The sequence below is a fragment of the Palaemon carinicauda genome, chromosome 17, assembly GCF_036898095.1.
Source record: "Palaemon carinicauda isolate YSFRI2023 chromosome 17, ASM3689809v2, whole genome shotgun sequence".
NCBI classification, from domain to species: Eukaryota; Metazoa; Arthropoda; class Malacostraca; order Decapoda; family Palaemonidae; genus Palaemon; species Palaemon carinicauda.
The window spans coordinates 103,447,966-103,456,846 of record NC_090741.1 but is presented as its reverse complement, the minus strand read 5'-3'; positions in this window follow the sequence as shown (position 1 = coordinate 103,456,846).

The following is an 8,881-nucleotide window of genomic DNA, read 5'->3' as shown; positions in this document are numbered from 1 at the left end:
ATGACACGAAGGAAAGGCTCGCTGCATCCATGTCCCTCCAGGTACAGCTCTACGTCATGGCCGGTGACACTAGGGTCCCTGACTACTACATGGTTCTCGCCAAAACACATTTGGCGACCGTAGTAAAAGACCTGTACAGCTTCACGAAGGCTCGTAGAGCCTGTCGTGAATTCGTGTTCTCCAGTGCCACAGTGAGACACGAACCCCGGAGGCTGATTTCCTCCAACATCTGGGGTAAGCACCTCTTTCCCTCCTCCCTTGTGAAAGAGATCACCGACAAAGCCGCCACGGAGAACAGGAACCTTCTCCACAAGTGGGGCATGTCGAAGAAGAGGAAACCCTCTCAGGACGACGGCCCTCAGCCTAAGAGGAAATCCACCAAGCCGAAACCCCAGCAACGTCAACAGAGACGGCAGTTTCCGGGATCCGCTACTCCCCAAGTGGCAGCTCAGCCACAGCAGACCTTTCAGCTGGTCACCCAACCGGTCTTGTCACAGTCGCCGGTTTTCACCCCTGCCTTCGAGCAACATTCAACTACCTTTCGTCCCAAAGGTAGAGGCTCAAACAGAGGTGCAGGCAGAGACGCATCTCGCCGTCCCTCCAGAGGCAGAGGAGGAAGGGGAGCTAGCGGCCGAGGGTTCTCGGGACACCAGAAGCAATGAAGTGCTTCCGGTGGGAGTAAGACTCCGCCAATTCCAGGATCATTGGACCTTCGATCCCTGGGCACACAGCATCGTCAAGAAGGGTCTAGGCTGGAGTTGGACTCAACCACCCCCAACCTTCCAGCAGTTCTTCCAACAATCAACACCCCTTCTGGAAGAATATGTCCTAGATCTCTTGAACAAGAAGGTGATAAGGAGGGTAAAGTCAACCAGGTTCCAAGGGAGACTGTTTTGCGTCCCCAAGAAGGACTCCGACAAACTCAGAGTCATTCTAGACTTATCCCCCCTCAACAAGTTCATAGCGAACAACAAGTTCAAGATGCTGACTCTCCAACAGATAAGGACCCTTCTGCCTCAAGGTTCCTACACGGTCTCCATAGACCTGGTGGATGCCTACTGGCACGTTCCAATAAACCACCACGCTTCCTCCTACCTAGGATTTCGACTCCAAAGGAAAAGCTACGCCTTCAGGGCCATGTCCTTCGGCCTCAACGTGGCCCCTCGGATCTTCACAAAGCTGGCAGACGCCATCGTTCAACAGCTTCGCCTCCGCGGCGTCCAGGTGATGGCCTACCTCGACGACTGGCTGGTCTGGGCTCCATCGCCCGAAGATTGTATAAGATCCTGCAACAAAGTTACCCAGTTCCTAGAACACCTGGGATTCAAGATAAACGCAAAGAAATCTCGCCTCTCTCCAGCTCAGAAGTTCCAGTGGTTAGGAATCCAGTGGAACCTTCAGTCACACCACCTTTCCATCCCCCAGAAGAAAAGGAAGGAAATAGCAGGGTCTGTCAAGAGACTGCTGAAATCCAAACGGATATCAAGACGTCAGCAGGAACGAGTTCTAGGCTCTCTACAGTTCGCCTCAGTGACAAACCCAGTGCTACGTGCACGGCTAAAGGATGCCGCGGGAGTCTGGAGACGTTCCGCATCCATCGCTCGAAGAGACCTCAAGAGACGGCTCCCAAACAGACTTCGGTTACTCCTAAAGCCGTGGTCGGAAGCAAAGGCCCTGAAAAGGTCCATTCCTCTTCAACACCCACCTCCATCACTCAACATCCACACGGACGCTTCGCTGGAGGGTTGGGGAGGTCACTCCCACCAAAAACAGGCTCAAGGAACATGGTCTCCCCTATTCAAGACGTTTCACATCAACATCTTGGAGGCCATGGCGGTCCTTCTAACTCTGAAGAAACTCTCCCCGCCTCCCTCGATCCATATTCGTCTGACCCTGGACAACTCGGTGGTAGTTCGATGTCTCAATCGCCAAGGCACAAGATCGCCCCAGATAAATCAGGTGCTTCTAACAATCTTCCGTCTGGCAGAGAAGAAGAAATGGCACCTGTCTGCAGTTCACCTACAAGGATTCCGCAACGTGACGGCGGACGCTCTATCTCGAACAAGCCCGATAGAGTCGGAATGGTCTCTAGACACAAGATCCTTCTCCTTCATCTCTCACCAAGTCCCAGAACTTATGATCGATCTCTTCGCAACGAGCGACAACAATCAACTTCCTCGTTATGTGGCCCCGTACGAGGACCCCAAGGCAGAAGCAGTGGACGCCATGTCACTGGATTGGAACAGATGGTCCAGGATATACCTGTTCCCTCCCCCCAACCTTCTGCTAAAAGTCCTCTCCAAACTGAGAACCTTCAAAGGAACAGCGGCCCTAGTGGCTCCCAAGTGGCCCCGGAGCAACTGGTACCCCCTAGTCCTGGAGCTACAACCTACGCTGATCCCTCTCCCGGGCCCAGTTCTCTCCCAGCAAGTACAGAAGTCGACTGTCTTCGCTTCATCATCGAAAGTCAGGGACCTTCATCTCATGATTTTCTCTCCCTAGCCATGAAGAAAAGGTTTGGGATCTCTTGGAAAAGTCTAGACTTCCTCGAGGAATACAAGACCGAATCCACACGACGGCAATACGAATCTTCCTGGAGAAAGTGGGTCTCATTCGTCAAGGCTAAAAATCCTACGGAAATCACCATCGATTTTTGCATGTCCTTCTTCATTCACCTTCATGGACAGGGCTTAGCAGCCAACACAATTTCTACTTGCAAATCGGCCTTGACTAGACCACTAATGTACGCCTTCCAGATTGATCTGTCCAGCGACATCTTCAATAAACTTCTGAAGGCATGCGCTCGTCTACGCCCAGCACCCCCACCAAAACCTATCTCCTGGTCCCTGGACAAGGTGCTCCATTTTGCCTCCAATTTGGACAACGATTCGTGCCCTCTCAAGGATCTGACTCAAAAGGTTATATTTCTTTTTGCTCTTGCCTCAGGAGCCCGAGTCAGCGAAATAGTGGCATTATCAAGGGACGAGGGTCACATTCTGTTTACAGACTCAGGAGACCTTACCCTCTTCCCAGATCCGACGTTTCTCGCTAAAAACGAACTACCCACCAAAAGATGGGGCCCTTGGAGAATCTGCCCCCTGAAAGAAGATGCCTCTCTATGTCCAGTAGAGAGCCTCAAGGTCTATCTTCGTAGAACTTCAGACTTTGGTGGAGGCCAACTCTTCAAAGGAGAAACATCGGGCAGCGACTTGTCACTGAAACAACTAAGAGCGAAAATCACCTACTTCATTCGCAGAGCGGATCCTGACAGTACACCCGCAGGTCATGATCCTAGAAAAGTCGCATCGTCTCTGAATTTCTTTCAGAGTATGGATTTCAAAAGCCTCAAGAGTTTCACAGGCTGGAAATCCTCGCGTGTTTTCTTCAAGCATTACGCGAAACAAGTGCATGAAGTCAAACATTTTGTGGTAGCCGCAGGTAGTGTTATGAAACCTGCACCTAACTCTGCATAGAACAGTGAGTTACTTGGGACTCTAACTCCTCGGGTGCCTATGTTGACCCTCGCGTGATACGTAGTGAATTCAAAGACACTTAGTGTTTTTCATACTGTTCTTCTCTCAGGTGAAATGTCATAGTCGTCACGAGTGCCGTATGCCTAGTGCATGATGTGTTTTTCTTTTAAAGACTAATGTTCCTCTGGAACCCGTGCTTTCTAATAATTTGAAATTTTCTTTCAGATTCAAGAGCGAAGTCTTTCATTACTATGTACATTATAATTTATTGTAAATTACCTTTACATCTTTTATTGTGTTTATTTACCATATTCTGCAATTGTGAAATAAAATTTCTATTTTATTTACTTGTGCGTCTCAATCCGCTCCTATTTATACTATGAAATACATGGTTGTCATAGTTTCATTATCCCCCTTTTCTTTATAAAAACAATGAAGATAATTGGCTCAATCCATATTATACACTCACCCATGCTATGTAATATTCCTAACTGAATACGTACTTACACTATACCTTCGAGACCAGACCGTTCTCCTTTAAAATATACAGTGCCTAACCACCACTTGTCTGTTTTTGAGAATGTTCCTATATGATTATCAACCATTCTATCTTGTCTCTGAGTTCTTCACGTTCTCCCCGCAAGGTGGGTAGCCCTTCAAGAACCACTTTGATCCTCAGCATGGTCCGTCGGGACTTCTCTGCCAAGGGGGGCAGGAAGTTTCAGCCCCACGGAACCTCTTTCAAGATTACCATGCTTACTCTATTCAAAGCCCTCGGCACTTACACTAAAAGGGGAAAATCTACCACGATACATTGATTCTCTGGTATTCTTCCATCAGGACGCCATGGCTTGAGCCCAAAAAACGGATTTTGAGCGAAGCGAAAAATCTATTTTTGGGTGAGAATGCCATGGCGTCCTGATGGACCCTCCCTGCTACTTCGTCCAGCCTTTCAGGTCCCACCCTGTCCTGCTGTATCATGGTGATCGACAAGCAACTAGCTTCAGGATGAGGACGGACGTGACGTCATTTAGCAATGGCGCCCGTTTGTTTACGTTTCGAGTACCAAAAGTAGCCACGGACGAGATTAGCTGTGGAACGGCTCCCCAGCTATTCTCCGCCCCTACACATCGAAGTGTTAACTCTATGTGGGGTGCAGATAGCTATGTGGCGCGTTAATACATGCGTCCCCTGTTGATATACGATGTCTTAAAGGGAAACCTTTAGGATACTCGCTCCATAAGTTAGAATTCTGTGATAACCTGTGGTTAAATTCTCTGGGAATATCTAGTAGTTATTTACCCAAGGAAGCTACCAAAAAGGAACCTTCCATCAGGACACCATGGCTATCTCACCCAAAAATAGATTTTTCGCTTCGCTCAAAATCCGTTTTCTGGGCTCCGACCCGTGCTGCCCAGTGAAATCGTACCAGAGAATGGGGACCCAATATGGCTAACTACCTGAAGAGGGAATAACACAAAATAACAGAGCTGATGAGTTTAATATAAAAAAAGAGGGATGTGGAAACCCGTAAAAATAGATCAACATGTATATGACAGTGATAAAAAGACATGGTAAACAATCAATAATGAAACCCGTAGGTGGAATTCAACAGATATGAATAGTGGGAATCCAGCTTGGTAATCAAAAATGCAAAATAAAATCAGCTCGGGGATTAAGAACAAGTGTAATGAAAACAATTCGTGAAATTGAACAATTTAATAATAAAATAATACACCATAAGGGTGTATAGTAACAAAACAGGTAGGAACAACAAGTAAGCCAGGAAGGAGGGAAAGAGGACAGAGCAAGACGTTGTGATTAGGACTTAGTACCTTCAAGAGGAACTATATTCCCTGCAGCTACTGTGGCAAATCTAAGAGCTTCTAAAGGTTTTAGGTAGTAGCGCTTGAAAACTTTAGGGGACTTCCAACCCGTATATTTTGAGAGCTCATCAAATATCATATGGTGGAAAAAATTAAGTGAGGTAGCCACAGCTCTAATATCATGGACATGTGGGAATAATGCAGGATTAGCTTGTTTAATAAAATAAAGAATTTTTTGTCTAATTCCCTTAAGGGTAATAGTTCCTCCGTGTTCTCTAATAAATAAGGGCCCTGTGGTTGTAGTGGAAGTTCTACTTAAGTAGGCTTTCAGGGTGGTAACTGGACACAGGGATGGATCCCGAGGAAGTGGAACAATCTTCCAGGGAGACCACCTGTTTTGGGGGTCTTCATTTTTAGCCAGGAAAACTTTGTTAGGAGAGAGAAGAACCTCACCCGAAGAGAGAAACTCTATATGACCAGGGTCTCTAGATAAGGCTGACGATTCTGAGATTCTAGAGCCCGAGGCGAGGCTCAAAAGAAAAAGTGACTTTCTTAACAATGCCATATAGTTACAGGATTCATTTGAGGTGTCAGAGGCTAGCTTAAGAACATCGTTCAAAAACCAGGAAACTGCGCTAGGGCGAGTTGAAGGTTTTAGTCTGGCACAAGCTCTCGGAATGGATAAGAAATATGAATCCGTTAGATCAATGTCAAAACCAATATGGAAGATCTTTTTCAAGGCTGACTTGATTGTAGTAATGGTATTGGCTGCCAGGCCAGATTCGAAGAGAGTTCTGAAGAATGTCACAGTTAGGTTCGTCATTTTCTCAACTTGGGAATTTTTCAAGAACTTAGCTAATTTCTTGACAGCCGAGTCATATTGACGGAGAGTAGATTCCTTTTTGTCAGATTCCAGGAAAATAGTATTCAAAAGATCGATGTTTGCACCCCGTTGGGCTGCGAACTTCATGAAGTTCATAAAGTTAGGGCATTCAGAATCCTTGAGGAAGCGAACACATTGCGAGTTTGCACTGTCTTTGTTAACACCGGACTGGGAATCCGCCGAGGGCGGAGACCTGGTTCTAGCAACAAGGGGAACCAATTGCTCTTGGGCCAGTTGGGGGCTACGAGAGCCACTTGACCTTTGAAGGATCTGAGTTAGTGCAGAACTTTCAGCAGGAGGTTCACCGGAGGAAACAGATAAATTGTCTTCCAGGTATTCCAATCTAGAATCATAGAGTCCGTGGCATAATCCTGAGGGACCAGAGTGGGGGCTACGTAACAATCTATTTTGCGATTGGATTCCGTCGCAAACAGATCCACCTGGAGACCCGGGACTTGAGATATCATCCACTGGAAAGATCGATTGTCTAGTGACCATTCCGACTCTAGCGGGGTCGTCCGGGAAAGTAAGTCCTCTACCACATTCCGGACTCCTGCTAGATGGACTGCTGACAGGTGCCACTTGTGCATTGCCGCCATGGAGAAAAACTTCAACACGATGTGGTTTATTCGGGGTGATCTTGAGTCTTCTCTGTTGAGGCAGTGTACTATGACTGCACTGTCGAGAACCAGTCTGATATGGAGATTCCTGGCTGGATTGAGACGTTTTAAAGTGAGGAAGACTGCCATGGCCTCTAGGACGTTGACGTGCATTTGTTGTAAGACTGGTGACCATAACCCTTGGATTTTCTTGTGTTGTAAAGGAACTGACTTGGAAAGATTCTTGATCTTCGTCCAAGTCTGCAGACTTTTTCTCAGGGTTGGGGAAAGGCGAGCACGTCTGTCTCGGCATATTGTGGTTGCTCTGGAGCGCCACACTCTGTTTATGTCCTTGAGTTTGGACCTCAGGACGACGTCTGTCATGGAGGTGAACTGTAAGGAACCTAGTATCCACTCTCGGCTCCTTCGGAAGGTCAACTTTTCCTTGAGAAATTGTTTTGTATTCCTCGCTATCACCTTCCTTTCGGCTTTGGGGAGGCACAGCGTATGGGAGAACAGGTCCCCTTGTAGTCCCAGCCATTAAAACTTGGTCTGTGGGACCCGGCGGGATTTCTCGAGGTTGACTTGGAATCCCAGTTGCCGAAGGAAGGTGAGGACTTTGTTCGTTGCTATGCGGGAAATATGGGCATTGTCTAACCAGATTAGCTAATCGTCTAGATAGGCTACTACCTGTATCCCCTGAGTCCGAAGCTCTTGAATTACTGTCTCTGCTAGTTTGGTGAAGATTCTGGGTGGTATGTTGAGCCCCAATAGCATCACTTTGAATGCATAGGCATGTTTGCCTAGCTTGAAGCCCAGAAAAAGACGAAAATGCCTTGCTATTGGAACGTGATAGTAGGCATCTGTAAGATCGATGGAGGTGGTGACGGCCCCACGGGGAAGTAAGGTCCACAACGAGTGAAGGAACTTAAACGAGACAGGCCCCGGATTACTCTTCGTTCGTCTGAGTCTTTCTTTGGCACGCTGAACAAGCGTCCGTGAAATCTTGAGCGACGTAAACTTTGGGTTGCATTCATTAGTAGCAGATCTTTTGTGAAGGAACGTAGTTCTTCCGTGGACTGAGACCGGTTGAACTACTTGCAGAGGTTGCCTGAATTGGAAAGATTGGAAGGGCCTCAATCTCTTCCTACCTCAAATTGGGGTACTAGTAGGCTCATATCTCCTCTTTGAAACCAGGCCCCACCTAACCTTGAGGTTTTGGTTGGCTCTAGCTGCCTCACTAAGGACCGAGTTAACTAAGTCCCCTGGAAAAAGATCTGGGCCCCAAACTGGAGCTTTGATGAGCCTATTAGGTTCGTCCCTAATCGTGGCTTCGGATAGAACGTGTCGTCGACAATGGGTCCTGGCATTTGCAAAATCATAGGCGTCAGCCATAAAGTTTTGCAAAAGCGACTTAGTGAGGGCCTTAAGGAGGTCCTCCTCGGTGTAAGTGGCGACAGTCAATTCAGAAAGGGCAACTGAATTAAGGGATCTGCTGAATCTACACCTCGACTCATATTCCAATTTAATGAGAGACTCCGGGAGTTTGGGAAGCCGTTCGCTGAACTGCGTCGAGGCACAATCCGGGCTCAACTTACCTACCGAGAAGGTAGCTGGGGGGTTCCGCCAACATTCACCGTCTCCCGGAAAGAGAAGGGAGGGTAAGTCGGTCTCCCTGAGGTGAGGTAAAGGCTTCTCTTCCTTGATAGCCTGAAAGACCGTCTCTATGATCTTGGTCGCACATGGGGTAGGGGTCTGGTCGTCGGCCACAAACATAGTATATGAACTTTTGTAGGCCGTAATCATTGTGTTCAAGCAATCCCACTCATTGAACACGCAGACCAAGACAGACTGTGCCTGTTCTTTAGGAAAATTAACAGTTTCCTTTGGGACCTTATCCAATCGAATCAGAGCCTCTTCCTTGAGGCGAGCGTAGCCCGGGAAGGGGAATTCAAGACCCGGCGGGTAGAATTCATAATCCGCAAGAAGCCGGGTACCAATATCTCTGATTGACAACATACACTCCGAGAAGGGAGCATGCAATGCCAACCTCCAAGGGTTATTCTTATTGAAAGGAGGAAGCTTGGAGGCGTCGGGGAT